The 17,901-nt window shown below is 38.2% G+C and overlaps 1 long non-coding RNA gene across 1 annotated transcript in view; it reads right to left on the bottom strand.

The window, feature by feature from the left end:
* Positions 1 to 2,863: 2,863 nt before the first annotated feature.
* LOC140527514 (uncharacterized) overlaps positions 2,864 to 17,901 on the bottom strand; it is a 55,262-nt gene continuing 40,224 nt past the window's right edge. The window contains exon 4 of the long non-coding RNA XR_011974826.1: positions 2,864 to 14,348. This is a non-coding gene — a long non-coding RNA (uncharacterized lncRNA). The remainder of the gene's footprint in view (positions 14,349 to 17,901) is intronic.

Raw genomic sequence — 17,901 nt, 5'->3', positions numbered from 1 at the left:
TCAAGTACAGGATGGGCTAAATGTCCCCCATGATCCCTTACTCCTCCAAGATTCCAACCCTGTCCTTACCAATTGCAAACTTGAAATATCCCTTCTCCAGCTCCCAAGATGAAAAAGTCTGAGGACTCCCATGCTGTCTATCAAGGACAGTCCTTATGGGATAGAGCTTTAAGTCATTTTCAAGTTGAAATTCACCTAGGCTCTCTGAGAGCTTTTAAAAGTGCAAGAAAACCAACATGTAACCTTCAAGTAGTTTTGTAAATATTAAAATTAATATAGAGGACTTGGGTCTTTCCTTTTCTGTACCACAAGACTACTCTTCCAAAGTGCTAAGCCTGATCTGAGAAGGGTCAGTGAAGGAGGAGGAAAGGTAAGGGCAAGACCTCATGTTTTATGGAATCATAGAATTTTAAAAGTAGAAAACACTTTCAAGGTTATATAATACCAATAACCCTTAACCTCTTTCCTTTGCTCCATCTCAATCTATAGATGAAGAGGTTGAAGCTTTAAGTACCAATTTGAGGCTTGTTTTGCTATATAAAGCCAAAATTTGTCCAAATAATAAAAGGTAGGTTGCTCTTATATTTTGCCAATAAAAGAATTTGGGATGGTTAATAACTACTCTTCATGAATTACAGTAATTTAAAATTAAATTGTTTCATTTTTCAATGAGTAAAAATGGAAACAATAAATTATCTCAGAAGTTCCCCTTCCTCCCATTTTACTTTTTTTTAAAGCATGAAGTTCTAAAAATGTGTTGGCCATATAATGATATTAATGATATTTTGTTCTATTAGTGGATGTGAAAACTTACTGATTACTCCTAATAAAACTGAATTATATATTTTGGTTTATAGTTTTAATTGGTATCATATTTTATAAACACCAAATTATCTCTTCTGTTGCACATTTGTTTTATTCAGTTTGCTATTTCCGTTGTTTTGTTAGAGGGTTATTCTTGTCTGCAGAACCTGGGAAAATATATCTGATGAGTCAATTCACCTTCATTAATTATTCAGCTCTGCACTTCATTACATAAACTTAAAAAATCAACGCTATGTTTGCCCCAAACTCTAGCATTCAGTGCATAGCATTTAGATGCTGTTTTGCTTGGTCTGCTTCTGCCTACTCTGGTTATATTAGGGCTCACCAACTCATGGCCCCAGGACCAAACTTGTCTCTTCAAAGCTGCCCACTTGATGCAGGTACAATGTGAAGAATAAAAGAAGAATAACAATAAATGTGTTATTGGGAATTTCATATTTATGCTGTGATTAGAGGTAATCTGTTTGGTTTTTTTTTTGGATAATTTAAGGTAACTTCGAAAAACTCATGACAGAAAATGCCATCCACATTCAGAGAAAGAACTATGGAGTGTGAATGCAGAGAGAAGCAGACGATTTGCCCTCTTTCTTTTTTGTTTTGTTTTATTTCTTCTTTCTCATGGTTCCTTCCTTTGGTTCTAATTCTTTACCATACGACTAATGTGAAAATATGTTTAATATGAATATACATGTAGAGCCTATATCAAATTGCATGCCATCTCGGAGGGGGGAGGGGAAGGAAGGGAAGAAAATGTAAAACTCAAAGACTTATGGAAATGAATGTTGAAAACTAAAAATACTTCATTAAAAATGTCTTTTGACAACAGATTGCACATACAAATAAATAAACAGATGAAAAATAAGCATTTGAGGCTGCCTGGAATAGTGGATAGAGGGCTAGCTAACACATGTTAGCTGTGTGGCCATGAGCAAATCACTCAGCCTCTCAGTACTCTAGGTAACTACAATTATAAATTATGGTCAAGTTGCTGATAATAATGACAACAATAAACAATAACTATACAACACTTATGTAGCACTTCTGATCTGTAATGGCAAAAGAATTTTGGGAAGTTCTCTACAATGATGACACTGGAGGTCCAAATCTCCCCCATACCAAATATACAATAAAGTATATGTGTTTGTTATGATAAATAAATTATACTTTAATGACTCAAAGACTGGTGGTTTCATTTGCATGGGCACTTCACCACCAATGCAGATTTTGACCTGTCCGTGCCTTAATCGTTTTTCATGTATTGCTGTGGCCAGGAAAATTCACCACCTGGTGGGTGACTAACCATCTGTTAATGAATGTCTCCAAGCTAAGCTAGGCTGTTACTCAGATAACAGGCACAGAGTAGATCACCTGGCCCACACTCAAAATCTCTACAGCTCAGGAAGCCCTGCCAACATTTGCTCTATGTTTGAATAATCTTCATGCTATAATAAGGCATCAGGGTAAGATTTTGGTAGAGAAATTCATGAATATTACAGTTCTAGGTGGGAATGATTTTAGCCATTTGTCAATGACCCTGGTAAATTTTGTCTCCTGCCCTTGGCCAAGAGACTCCCGTGGTTCATATAATTTATTTATTTGTATGTTTCTTTTCATCAAATATCAGGAAGAAAACTCAAATCTAATGCTAAGATAGCCAGAAAAATGAGAAGTAATTGAACCAGAAAGGAGAGATAAAGGAATGCAACAACCATTTCTTAGGTGACTACTATGTGCTAGGGTCTTTAGAAATATTATCTCATTTGATAATGAGCAGCAGCCTTGTGAGGCAGATACATTTTCAGTCAAGGAAACTGAGGCAGATATTTTTATATGCCAGGCACTGTGCTAAGCACTTTACAATTATTTCATTTAATTCCCACAACAACCTTGGGATATAGGTGCTATCTTTATCTTTGTTTTACTAATGAGGAAATCAAGGCAGACAGAGATTAAGTGACTTGCCCAGGGTTAAACAGCTAGGAAGTGTTTGAGGTCATATTTGAACTTGAGTCTTCCTATCTTCAAGCTCAACCCCCTATCTACCTAAGAAGGCTAAATAAATAGTAAAAGACAAAGAAAGTACAGAGAAGAGAATAGCAATAAACATTTATTTAAGTGTCTACTGAATGCAGAAGTGAATTTGCCAACTCTTGACTGTGACTCAGGAAGCTGTAGTATGCACAGTGACCACACTCCAGTAAAACCTTCTTAGCAAACAGGCTAAACCAGGTTGAAAGTAACCAACAGGCCTCAAACCCATCTGTGAGTTAAGGGGATGTCTATTGCAAGCATACGAAGACTTTCTCTGGTGGAACGGGCAGATGAGAACTTTTTGTTCCAATGGCCATGAAGGTGGCTGAAGCATGTGATGTGAAATTCTTAGAACTTGGTCAGATATCAAAGATGCCAAGATCATCCACCATATCCCAGGCCATCACCAGTCACTTAGACTTCTGTCCTGCCATTGGACTTCAATGACTCTGGAAGACAGAGTGAGGCTGATGACTTTGCGCATCCCCGCCTCACTTAAATCCAATTCATGCTCAAGTCAAGCCATCAACTGTGATGTTTTTGAAAAGGAAGAATAAACAATAACTGAGTGCAGAATATGACTAGAAGCTGGGGGAAAGAAAACATCTAATCCTTGCTCTCAGGGAAGTTACAGTTTACTAAACTGACAACATGTTACAACAGATAACATTATGTGGCAATTGAATCCAAATATTGCAAAAAACAAAGAAGTGTATAAGGTTCAAGGTAAAATGTCTATTATTAATCAGCAAAATCAAGGAAAAATTCTTGGAAAAGGTGATGCTTGGTTTGGACTTTAAAGGATGGGCAGGAGTTCAGTAAGTAAAGACTGGGAGAGAAGGCATTTGAGGGCTAAGGGATAACCTGAAGATTTAGGGTCATAAGAGATTCAGAAGAGTTGTTTAGTTTAGTTTAGTTTAGTTTAGTTTAGTTTAGTTTAGTTTAATTAATTTTGACCATGGAGAGGAGTGATGGGGAAGCTGATGCCACTGAGCCTAAAAAAGGCAGAAGTACTCAAATCATGTAGAAGAAAAGAAGGGAAGAAGAATGAGAATTGAGAAAAAAATTGTTGCATCTGGCAGAGGAGACCTCAGAGCAGTTTCAATGGAGGGGCAAGGATAGAAACTTGAGAGTTTAAGAGCCAAGCAAATAAGGCAGCAGGCATAAGCTATTTAAAGTCTGGGGCCTATATAATTTTGGTTCAAGGTCATTTTGCTAGTTAGACTAGCATACATAACTCATATACCCTGAAAATGGACCCAACATGAAATCAAGTGAATGTTCTCTTGCCTCAAGTAATATAAATACTTCATTTAATTTCAGTGATAGTCTATTATAGTATAAAGCTCCAGATTGTTAATGTCTCTGGAAATGGCATTAGCTGTTGAGTGAGGGGAATAAAGAGGCAATCAATCAATTAGTCGGTAGTTACACACTGGTCCAAATAAATCCTGTCCTCCCTGCTTCCACCTTCAATGTGGTTTGTATGAAACCCAAGTTTGACTTGTAATTGTACTTTGAGAAATAATAAAATTTTGAGAGTATAGAAGATGACTAAAGAGAGATACTGGATCAACCTGATGAACGTACGGGGAGGTGAGTTTTTGTTTGGGACTTTGTGTCTTCCTTTTAAGAGTACATTAGGGCAGTTAGATGATCCAATGGATAGAATGCTGGACCTGGAATCAAATAGACTCCTCTTCTTGGTTCAAATTCGGACTCAGACCCTTACTAGCTGTGTGACCCCAGGCAAGTCACTTAACTCTGTTTGCCTAGTTTCCTCATCTGTAAAATGAGCTGGAGAAATAAATGGTAGTCACTCCAGTATCTTTGCCAGTGAAACCCTGAAAGGGGTCAGAAAAGTCAGATACCCTATGTTCATAAAGCTTCCATTTTAGTAGGAAGGTCATTATGACTTTTTTATGTAATTGATTAGTCTCTCAGACAAGCAGAGTTCTTTTTCATCTTCTTTTTCTTCTTCTCTTCCTCCTTTTTTCTCATCTTCCTTTTCCTCTTCCTTCTGTGTTTAATTTCAGAACTAAGTAATAGAACCTCATTATTTGCTATCTTAGATATTTCTAGTAAGTTAAAACATTGCCAGATTTTTTTTTTTGGCAATCCATTAATTGTTTTTTTCTGTAGAAAGTAAAAAAAAATATATTGAGGCAGCTTCATAATTGTAGATAGTGGAATGATACACAATTTGATTACATATATAATAGAATCACATTTTTCAGGTAATTTTTTTGCTCATAATGTCCAATCGTTGAACAATTGATGGGATTATCAGTTAACTAACCTCATTTCATAGTTAAAATGGTTCAAATATCCCTATGAAACCTACATTTTCAATCCTGGGCCATTTTTGTGTACTGCTATTTAGATGTGACTCTGAATTGATGGAGACCTACAACTTCTAGTTTTAGAATGTTGCCAAAAGAACACAGAAACTTAATCAGTTAAATATTTACTATCTTTGCCAAAATATGGCAGCTAAGGTCAATTTTGATTTAGAACGTAAATCAATTTCTTATAGAGAAGGATGATTATGAGAAGTATCACCTCATGGAAGGACTAGAACTGATGGAGAGAAAAATGAGATTGCACAAGATTGACACAAGATTCAATTAAGCCAGATCATCCTGAAAATATTCAAACATGAAACACAAAGAAGAAAAGCAAACAGATAAAAAAAAAATAGAAAACTTCTGTCAAGATCAGTATAGCAAAAATATTTTCTTCCATCAATGCAACAGAATGAACACATTTGGACTTTAACATCATATCCTGTGATATGCTTTATGAGAAACTAGAAATGGCACAAAAGAAAATAAAGACAGGAAGTGCTGCTGGATGAGATAAATTATACATAAAAGAGGTTCATGCTGAAAGTGACATAATTTTGCAGGTACTGAAGAATCTATTCTTGAGATATCTTAAAGAAAGTTACCAAATAATTAAAGGAGTTCACAGATGTTATTACTACCAATAAAAAGCAATTGAAAAGACAAAGTAATTACTCATACACCTACTCTTTTTCATCATTATAAAAATCTTCTGAAAATAATGTAAACATAGATCAAGGGCATCCCTGATGACTATATGAGAAGAGACCGGGAATGTTTTCACTACATACATACATAAATACATGCACATGTATGTATATACACAAATACGCACATATTACATATCCATGTGTGTAGGTAGTAGAACACATCTTGATAGTCAGATGACTAAACATGATTTTACTGTACTTATGAGTATAAAAATTATTTGTTTAAGCAGATCAAAATATACATTCAAAGACTTAACCTTCAACAAGGTATCCCCAAGGTATATGTTAGAGTTATGAAAGATTCCTACACAGAAACAACAGAGATGCTTGTTACTCTCATGGAGGATGTACGGTCAGCTAATCAACAAGCATTTATTAAATATTTACTATGTACCAGGTACTTTGCTAAGAGCTTGCTTTCATAAGGCTCATATTCATGGAAGAGATAACATTCAAATAACGTAGAAGACATATACAGCGTAAGTAAAAGGCAGTCCTAAAGGGAAGGTACTGGTCAGTGGGCAGGAAAGGATACCTGCAGCAGGTGAGATTTGAGCTGAAGCACCAAGGAAGCCAAAGAAATTAGTAAGCAGAAACAAAAAGGGTAGGAATGGGGGTAGCCAGTGAAAAGGGATAGTGATCGAGAGAAACGAGGAGCAGCAGGTGGGCCTGGGTAGCTGGATCATGAGTGAATAAATTGTAAGAAAAGTGGAGGTATAGGAAGGGGCCAGTTTGTAACGGCTTGAGGTGCCAAACAGAATTTTATATCTGATCCTAGAGCTAATAGAATACTACTGGAGTTTATTGAATAGCATACATGTTTAGAGCTTTAGGAAAATAATTTTGGTATTAGAGGAGGAGATGTAGATGAGAAATGTTGTGAAGATGAAAATGACAAGATTTGATAACAAATGGAATAGGTGAGGTGGGTGAAAGTAAGGAGTCAGGGATGACACTGAGGTTGTGAGCCTACGTTACCTGGAGGATGGTGATTCCTTCAACAGTGATGGGAGTTGAGATTGAGGTCATGTTGAGATTGAGATGCCTATGGGATATTCAATTCAAGATATCTGAAAGGCAAGTGGTATTTTGAATCTGCATATATAAATCTTAGAATCATGTGCATAGAGAGGATAATTGAGGATAATTGGAGCTAAAGAGGAGGACCTAGTACAGAACCTTGGGAAGCATCCACAGTTATTGGGTGTCAAATACCTGGATGAAAATCTAGCACAGGAGACTAAGAAGGAGCAGTTAGATAGAAAGAAGGAAAACCAGGAGAAGGGTGATGGAAACCCAAAGAGGAGGGAGAATCCTGGAAGAGGTGATAATTAATGATGTCAAATACTATAGAATGATCAAGAAGGATGAAGATTGAGAATGGGCTGTGAATTTTGGCTATTAAGAGATTGAATTTCTGTTGAATTATGAGGTTAGAAGTTAGGTTGCAAAGGGTTAGAAGTGACTGAGAAGACAGGAAGTAGAAGTACCTAGTACAGATGGCTTTATCAAGGTGTTTAGCAAAAAAGTGGGGGAGACATATAGAATGATAGCTACCAAGGATAGCTAGTTCAGGTAAGGATTTTAAAAGGATGGTGAAGACATGGACATGTTTGTAGACTGCAAGGAAGGACCCAGTAGATAGGTAGAGACTGAATCTTAAACAGAAAATGAATATGATAGTGGAATGGGGGGAAGGTTTAATTTCCTAGAGCAGACAGAAGGGGATCATATGAAGGGCATATATGGAGGAGTATGACTTGGCAAAGAGAAAGGCTACCTCTTCACGTAGGACAGGAGTGAAGGAGACAGGGGGAAAATGTTTGAATGATGGAAGATGAGGAGGGGAAAAGGGAGATTTGGGCAAATAGCCTCAATATTTTTGGTTAAGTATGAGTTGAGGTCATCAGTTGAGGGGGATAGGGATTGGGGATGGACCAAAAGATTTGGGATAGTTACTTTGGTGAGTGGTGTTGTGAATTGATTATGAAGGTATGAAAGGATTGCCTTGCTGTAGTGAGAGTCTGGTCAGAATTATATGGTATAAATTTGCATTTGACTCAATCAGTACTGTTTCTTGATTTTCTCTAGAGTCATTCTGTGGCACATGGATAGTCAGAAAGGAGGCAGATAGTGCCTTAATTTAAAGGTAAGTTTTGTGAAAGTATAATCAGTTAAAGGAAAAGAGGAAAAGGGTCAGACTCTGCATAGATAGTGATGTCCTTTAGTAAATGATGTTGTGCCGATTGAATCAGGCCCTTGTAACACAATAAAGTCCCCTAAATGAGATCCATTATCACTTGAAAGAGTTTGGCATCATTATCCACATATGAAAAGAACAAATGACTGAAGAATATTCAAACTATATAAGGTTGGCTAGGGAGCCCAAAGAGTTCATCCACCAATAAATATATTTTGCACAGACGTTGAAGGTAATAACGAACTGAGCCCAGAACTGAATAGGAAGAAGGGAACATCTTATTCATTTGGGAAACTGCAATTCTTACCTTTCCACAAGGTATTATGCTAAATTGTGAGGATATAGAAACACACACAAAAAAGTCCTTGCCCTGAAAGACTTTACATTCCAGTAACCCTAAGATTCCCTATGAAACAATATCCAAACTTTTTAACATCAATATTCTCCTAATGATGCTATATAATGCAAATTGTGGAAAACTATAGTGTAGGTGGGAATGGATGTGGGTGCATTAAGAGCTATTATTTAGTGTATATATGTGTGTAAGCTGTCCCACTGACCACTTGGTTTGGTGTATGCATAAATCAGAGATGTAGGGAAATGCAAAACATGTAACAACATTCATACTTTCTCATTCTTATTTATGTCATATCCTAATTAGGCCTGTTCATGTCACAGCTTTACATTTCTTTCACTGAATGCCTTTTTGTTTAAAACTGTAATTCACTTTCTCCTAGAGATATGTGAGCAAGAGCTGATAAAATAAGATCTCTCTTTTTTCCTTCACAGTTCTGAAATCTTCATATAAGTGTTTCTTCACTTCTATTTTATGGCCAGGACCAGATGTAGAAGTGCTAAAATATTTTGATAAGAGCTGTGCTGGCAGTATTTCTTGCTTTTACAACATCCAAGAGAAAAGAATTATCTAGGAAATCAGCCTGTTAATAGCCAGAGGAGAGGATAGAATCCACCAGGAATCTACACTGACTAAGTAATTCAATTGTTTTAAAAAATCATTCTGATATGAAAAAAAAGGAGGCTTATAAACATAGGAAGACTATGTCATTGCTTTAATTAAAAATAGGAAGGAGATTAAAGACAAAATATAAATACATTTCAGACTTACATTCTGTGCCTGCTTTGCTAAGCACTCACTTCCGTTCTTGCTAATTTCTACCCTCTCATACCTAGGAGGCATACAGCTTCTCTCTCTTCTATACCCACCTTTCTCCCTCTCATCTCACATTCTTTTAGAATCAGAGAAGTTTAGAGCTGGAGGAGACTTTAAAGAATATCTCTTGTTATCTCCTCATTTTATAGATAAAGAAACTGCAGGTTGGAGTGTTACTGCACCATGACAAAGCTGAAAGCAGCTGAAGGGTTCAGTACTGAGTCTGTGGACAGTGCCAGGGCTGTTGCTGAGTCCAGCAGACTTAATTAAGTTGCTGCACTTTTGTACACTTTGGCTTTCTGATTGGTCATAGATTGTGTTAAGTTCTAGTTGAGCGTCTGACTTATGGGAGAGGCAGCATAGCATAGAAAAGAAACAAGCATTATGTGCCTACTATGTGTCTGGCACTCGGCTAAGCAGTTTACAAATGTTATCTCATTTTATTGTTGTGATAACCCTGGGAAATTCTATCATCATACTCCTTTTACAGCTGAGGAAACTGAGGCAAACAGATTAAGTGACTTATCCAGGATCACACACCTAGTACGTGTCTGAGGCTGGACTTGAATGCTGACTCCAGGCCCAGTGCTCTGCTCACTGCACCACCCAGCTGCCTCTTGTACAGTATATATGGCTGTGGTGTATAGTGGAAAAGGCATTAGAATGGGATGATTAAGTCAAGCCAACAAATATCTAAGTGTATGCTATATGCCAGGTCAGGGTTCAAATTTGACTTCATTTAAGCTATGTGATCCTAAAAAAATTCACTTAATGTCTCTGGGCCTCAGTTGCCTTATCAATAAGATGAGGAGTTTGAATTCTGTAGCTTCTAAAGTTCCCTTCAGTTCTAAATATATGATCCTAAAGCGAGTGAGAAATATGATTCTTTTTTGGTTTCTAAGGAATATTGATAGTGATGTTTCTCTTACAAAGAGTGAAAATCAAAGGGTATGCACTCATCACTGGAGAAGCATCCAAAATATGTTTTTCTTCCTTGGGTGTCTGGTGTTAGGATCACTCTTGGGCAGTAAAGGATCAAAGCTCTGATAAAGGCAAAGTGTATGATGGGAAGACCTTTCAGAGACAGGCTGCATTTCTAAAATGGTATTGATTCTAAGATGCTGCTATATCACTCCAAAATCAGGTTTTGAGAGCCCAGAAACAATCCAGAAAGACGAAGGGAATTGACCAAGGAAGTAACAGTTTGTTAATAGTATAACTATGGTCATATTTCAGGCTTCCTATCAATCCAGTGATTTTTCCACCATATCTAGAGAATGACAGCACCTCTGCCCACAGACCACTGGTCTGACTTTTCCACAAGAGTCATTGTGCAGGGAGTTACCCCTGAGGAGAAGAGGACAGCCATCCTTACCAACTGCTACCCCCCAGTGCAAGCAAGTCAGCCTAGCTAAAGCATCAAGACAACCGGAGGGAGATCAGAGGGAGAGACAGGAGATAGCATGTGCCAGGCAAGTCAGTTTACCATTATTACTACCTTGGTCATGATCTCCCTTTGGAAATGGGTGGAGAGAGTTCAGGATGCTGATTTCAGATTCCTAGAAATAGCAGTACCTCCTAGACAAACAACCTTACATCTAGCCCAGTCTTTAAATCCATTATTCAGGGACTTAACCTCTGTGGAAATGTGACCTAGTAATTGCTTCTGAAAGTACCTCAGTCCTTGACTTTTTAGCAACTAGTTACTGGGAACTGAAAGCTGGGGAAAAGAAAGTTCTTGTGATCACAATGCTTGGTACTGTCAAATAGTTCAATATTTAAAATGCACTACATGATACAGTGGATGTAGTGCCAGGCCTAGAGTCAGGAAGATTTAAGTTCAAATCTGGTTGTATGACCCTGGGCAAGTAACTTAACTTTTGTTTACTATAGTTTCCTCATCTGTAAAACTGAGAAACAATAGCACCTCATTGGGTTGTTGAGATAATTATAAAATACTGCAATGCCTAGAACAGAGTAGGTGCTATGTAAATATTATTATTGTTGGTGGTGGTAGGAATAACTAAGAAGATGCATTAACATCTGTTTTGCAATTGTACACTAGATTATGAGACTTTTCCATTTGATTTGTCACCGAAACTTCTTATATGTGTGGTCCTATTAATAATAGCTAGCTTTTGTATAGTACTTGAAGATTTGCTAATACATATGTTATCTCATTTGATCCTCATGACAATTTTGGGAGGTAGGTGCTATTATTATCATCCTCATTTTACAGATGAGGAAACTGAGGCAATCAAATGACTTGCCAAGGTTCATACTATCAAGTGTCTCAAATGGGATTGGAACGCATTTTCCCAACTCCAGATACAGTACTCTTAACCACTGCACCAACCAGTTGCCTGTTAAATGCAAACTCCTTGGAAGCAGGTATGATCTTTCTTTTCTCCTCTTATCCATTCTAACTTCATAAGTCCTGAGGTCACAAAGGAAGGTAAAAATAGTCTGTGGCCTCAGGGAAATTACATTCTATATAGTACATTAGGTACTGAATGGAAATCATTAGAAGTCACTTTAGCTTCTGTGTATGTGTGTGTGTGTGTGTGTGTGTGTGTGTATGTGTGTGTATGTGTATGTGTGTGTAGGAATGACAGTAATACCTTATACTGCCAGTTGAATGGAGGATATACTGGGGTGGGGAGAGGTTTGTAGCAGTGAGACCACTGAGAAGGTTATGGTAACAGTTCAGGTGAGAGGCCTGAACTAGACTGTGTGAGTGGAAACAAGGGGGGAGAGATGTGAGACGTGGAGGTAGAAACAATATTACCCTATAGTCTGTGAACTCCTCCTCTTCTGACACTCTTCCTCATGCTAAGGGAGCTGGAATAAATGATAATCAGTCCCAATAATTAAAGGGGTCGATTATTTTCTTGCTGTGGCTAGGAATAAAAAAATGCCTATGATACACTTGTGCCAGCCCCATAAGCAGCAGCTTCAGTTATTGTAGGGGGCGGTTAGGTGGTACCATGGGTAAGGTGCTGAGCCTTGAGTCAGGAAGATCTTAACCCAAATCCGGCCTCAGACACTAGCTGGGTGATTCTGGGCAAGTCAGCTGTTTCCCTCAGTTTCCTCATCTATAAAATGTGCTGGAGAAGGAAATGGCAAACCACTCCAGTATTTTTGCCAAGAAAACCCTAAATAGAGTCAGGGAGAGTTGGACAGGACTGAAATGACTGAACAACAACAACAGAGATTATATGGATGCTCACTCATATTTATGCATAAGTGAGCATATGTATGTATTTGACAGGCCATATTTGCATACGGTTTCAAATGCGCATATGAGCACACTCTGAGCTTCCTCCTTATCTTTCTGTTCTAAGATGGGTGCTTGATTTGAGGCTGCACAAACACAGAATTTCTGAGTTAGAAGGGACCCCAGAGGTTATCCAGTTCAATCTTTATCTGAACAAGAAGTACCTCTTTCATCCTTACAAGTAATGCCCTGGGACCCTGCTATTCTGATCGGTAATTCTATGGCCTCAGTTACATACTCCATCTAGGCCTAGCTCCCATTCACCACTAGGCTGTCTTCTTACCAAGCTCAATTCCACAGTTCATATTGTCCTCCCATCCCTACCTCAGATCTTTTCCAGTTATAGAATCGTAATCAAATCAGCTCTACTATTGTCGCCGACAAGTCTTTGTCAATCTACTCCCTTCTGATACCCGTAGTCTCTGTAACTTTTTTATAAATAAGTATTCATTGATATATTTTGTTTCTTACATAAAGTATCTCATGTATTTTTCCCTTTTCCCCACCCAGAGAGTCATCCCATATAGGAAATAATATTTTTTTTTGAGAAGAAAAAAAGTCAGCACCGCTGATCCATACATTAAAAAAATCCAAAAATATGTGCAATGTGTAACACCTGTGGACTTCCCACCTCCACTGAGGGGTACTTTGGGAATGTCTTCTCATATCTCTTCATTTGAATCCCACTTGATCTTTATTTTGTTATATTCAGTTTTGATTTTTTGGATTTTTCCAATTATACTGTTGTAGTTACTGTGTATATTGTTTTCTTGGCTGTCCTTACTTCACTCTACCTCAGTTCATACGTCTTTCCACATTTCTTTGTGTTCATCATATGCATCATTTCTTAAAGCACAGTTATATTCCATTAACTTTGTGTATCCTCATTTGTTTAGCCATTCCTAAGTTGCTGAGCATCTATTTTATTTCTAATTCTTGTTTTCACAAAAAGTGTTGCTATAAATACTTTGGAGTATGTGGAGTTTTTCTTCTTATTAATATCTTCCTTTGGGCATAAGCCTAGTAATAGAATCTGGTTCAATGAGTATGATATTTTAGTCACTTTACTTGTATAATAATTCCAAATTGTTTTCCAAAGCAGTTCTGTCACTTCACAATTCCACCAACAATGTATTAGTGTGCTGATCTTTCTGTAACTCCTCCAAAATGGGCTGGTTTTTTTGGTCATTTTTGCCAATTTGCAGGGTTTAAGGTAAAATGTTAAGGCTGTCGCGATTTGCACTTCTTATTATTTATGATATGGAGCATTTTTTTATGTGCTTGTGAATTTGTTGCATATCTTCTTTTGCCAACTGTTTGTTCATATTCTTTGACTATCTATTGGGGAATAGCTATTATATGTTATATAATTACATCTACCTATTTGCAGACAGATAGATACATCACCCTGAAACTGAGATCTCCAAGGCAATGGAAAAAGGGAGAGGGACTAGATTGTATGGGTAGGTTTTGATGTGAGCCTGTATCATGTCCTTCATTCTGCTAGTGCAGCCTTGCTGCTAGTAGCTTGGAAGAAAGAGGAAGGGCTCTGAGTGAGCTCAGGGTGAGTTAGCATCAGTTCCTAGGTTTTTGGCTTTTCAAAAAATCTTCTTTTGGATTCCAGGTATCCTAGACCATGGAGACAGCTAAAGTTGCTTTATCTGGAACATAATTTCTGTTTTGAAGAGGGGCTTGAGATGTGATGGAGATTGAAGAAAGGTTTAGTCTATTGTCTTGTGGCTCACTCTCTGTAACTTTCTGAAACAAAATATTCCTCCCTGTTCACCACCTAAAGGAAGCAAAATGGCACAGTGAGTAGAGTGCTAAACTTGGAGTCAGGAAAACCTGAGCTGAAATTTCTCTTCAGACTCTTGGTTGCTTTGTGACCCTGGGCAAGTCACTTAACCTCTGCCTGCCTCAGCTTAAAAATGGTTTAAAAAACCCCCAAAACAATCTAGTCTGTTTTAATCCACATATAGGAAACAAACACCTATTATGTACCAGGTATTATGCTAAGCTCTTTACAAATATTATCTTATTTGATAATAGGCTCAAGAGGTAGAAAGAAAGGAGAATATGACCACAATGGTCACTGGACCATAGTGAGATGTTCAGGCCCAAGCAGGAGGAAGAGCGAAGCCATTGATGGTTTTCCAGATTAGACTGACCACATCCAGCTCTAATGAGTTCTCTATTACTCCCTCTTAGTAAATGAAGACTGCTTGGGTTCCAATCACTTTCATCCTAGGTGGGTTCCCAGAGATAGACAAAGATGATGGATTGTATAAGGAGAGGAGCAGGTTCTTACTCAAGCCATTCTGATTTGTTTCTAATTTCTGCTGACATAGAGAGAAGCAAAATATTGGTTCATGTAAGAGAACTACTGTAGTTGAAACAAATAGGAAATATAAATTTGGGGCACGAAGTTTCCAGAAAATTTACTTTTAGGGGTTTCAGGCAGGAAGCGAGGTCATGTCCAGAACCTATAACAAAGGTAGCCTACTTCAAGTGAGTTCTTTCAGAGTAGTCCATACAGATTTTTTTTCCAGAGTATTGTATCCTGTCAGAGCCCAATAATAACCTGAATGGACCCTATGCATATGTTATGTTTCCTTACAAGCCCTAGGAGGACAGGCATTATTTTATATATTTACCTAGCAAAGTACTCTGCACATAGGCTAGATCCAGCATGGACTTTTTTCTATTTTTTTTAAGCCATTTAGTATTTAGGGAAGCTATATGGGTCTGCTGTTATTTTGTGAGTACGCTCATTGAAGCTAAGATCCTACTTTGGAAGCCCAGAGTTCCATCAACTTTGTTTTGTTCTCATGCTAAGAACCCCCAAGATACTGCATCCCTGTTGTCAGGTTTCCTGGGTCTCCATTCTACTGTAGCTTAGGGCAAAGGGGAAGGGCCTAGAAGTGTAGTATGATGATAAAACTGCTGGGATTAGAGTTGGAAGATCAGAGTTAAAATCAAACTACCATTCATTAGCTGGAAGATCTTGGCCAAGTTGCTTAATTTTTCTTAGCGTCAGTTTGCTCATCTATAAAAGGGGGATAATACTTGCACACCCTCTTCCTCACAAGAGTGGGAGTGGGAAAATATAAAGTTCCATCAAAAAATGAGCTATTATTCAAGGCAATGTGGCATATTGTTCATAGAGAGTTGGCCTTGAAACCTAGATAAGGTCTAGGTTCAAATCCTGCCTGTGACTCGTAGTGACTGTGTGACCTTAGACAAGTCACCTAATCTCTCAGAGCTCCGGGTAACTCTCTAAGATAGAGGTTCTTAACATTTTTTGTGTCATGAGCCCCTTTAGAGGTCTAGTGAAGCGTATGGACTCCTCAGAATAATGTTTTTAAGTGTATAAAATGAAACAAGACTACAAAGAAAACAAATATACAAAGCAGTTTTAAAGTTTTAATAGCTTCACCTACTCTAAGACTTTGAGGATACCTTATATTGAAACACAGTTATCAAATTTAAAAAAATAACAAAACAAAACCAAATTCTCAAACCTCAGGTAAAGAAACTCTGCCTCTCATATAGTAAATTGCAGAGAAGGTGCTGACCTGCATTAGTGGAGGGAATGTCTTTACCCAGGAGTTCCTCATATTATGTATAGGTTCAGCTACAATCCCCCTATTACTATGATTTAGAATCAGACTTTGGGGAGCCAAATTGAGGTCCCAACAATTCTCTGACCAGTCATCTCTCCTTGTGGTTGTGTTCACACCAGCCCCAACCTTTGTCTTAGGAACCAAAACTCTCACCGCAGGAGGTGAATAAAAATGCTCAGGAGCAACATAGGGAAATGTAAAGAACCTCTTCCAGAGTCCTGGCTGTCTGGGCAGGTGGCAACTTAAAGAGAACAACTCTTAAAGAGAGGAGAAAGCGCTGTGTGGAGTATTCCTGATGCGAGGAAGGCTGAGCTCTGGAAAAAAGCAACTTGCCTAAGAAAGCCACTGCCTGGGGAGATGTTGATTGGAAGGATTGCAGTCTGGGAGAGGCTGAGATCATTAAGAATTTAAAGACTCGCTTAAATGAAGCATTCCTCTTTATTTCCTACTGGTATTTCTCTGGTGATGGTGCTGAAAATGTGGGGCATCGAAGGGATTTGCTATATTCTCCTGCATGGACCAGAATTAACTGGTACCAGCCTCCGCCCAGGATATCATGCAGCCAACAACCACAAAACCTGGCCTGTGTTTTCACTGTCTTTTCCAAATGGGTCTCTGCCTACTCAATTTTTCCTCCGGAAATTCAGATCGCAGAACTCTTCCAGGTTTCAAGCCTCACGTTTCACACATACTGGTTGTGTGCCGAGCCCCTGCTCTTGACAATAACACCAGACTCCTTAGTAAAGTCAAGGGTTATCACTCGGGGGAACATGTAAGTGCCTGCTTCCTCTTCCTGGCTCCCCTTCTGTGATGAAACCTTGTCTAATGGTGTGAAATAAACCTTGGGAGCTCTGAAGGAAATGGAGCCATCCCACAGGAACTCAAATAGTCCCTCTGCAGGGGGCAGAATTAGGTTGGTGTCTATGCTCGCTAGTGCTGCAGGAGAGGGAGTAATAGGGCTGGGGGAAGGGGAGGACAGCTTCATAACATAAGCTAGCATCCATTCAGTATTTAGTGGCAAAGTACTTTCTATTTGTTATCTCATTTGATCCCCACAACAACCCAGAAAGGTAGATACTGTTATTATCCCTAATTTTTATTTTTTGCTATTTTTTTAACAGATAAGGAAATTAAGGCTAAAAAAGTAGTTTTTTTTTTCAGTGGCTTGTCCAGAGTCACATACCTCCTAAGTGTCTAAGGCAGTATTCAAACTCAGGTCTTCTGGACTCTAGGTTACCATTCTATCTACTCTATCTACTGCTTTACCTACAAATGTAAGTAGTAGGAATCTTGATCAAGCTATGAAGCACCTAGTCCCTAAATATCATAAAGGAAAGCCTATAGTCATCTAGGACAAGACATCTTATATTCTTAATTTTTTTTTGGAGGGAGAAGACAGGGCGATTGGGGTTAAGTGACTTGCCCAAGGTCACACAGGTAGTACATGTCAAGTGGACAAGACATCTTTTTTTTCCCATTTTGACCAATTTTTAGTAGTCCCTCATTTTGGGAAGCTTTAATCATGCAAAAAGCATTTATTGGTCACCAAGTCTATTGCATTAGGGCTAGAGAAGAGATGAAAAACAAGGTCTAGTTTCTCTCCATTAATTCTTGACTCAAATGATCATCTTAATCAATTGACCCTTCCTATCTTTCTCAATAGCTAACTGTCCTAATTTTCTAATATATCCACAATGGATAAGCATATACTATCCATCT

The sequence above is a fragment of the Notamacropus eugenii genome, chromosome 2 (assembly GCF_028372415.1).
Source record: "Notamacropus eugenii isolate mMacEug1 chromosome 2, mMacEug1.pri_v2, whole genome shotgun sequence".
NCBI classification, from domain to species: Eukaryota; Metazoa; Chordata; class Mammalia; order Diprotodontia; family Macropodidae; genus Notamacropus; species Notamacropus eugenii.
The sequence above is the reverse complement of the archived record's forward strand: the minus strand, read 5'-3'. Positions and strand labels throughout refer to the sequence as shown.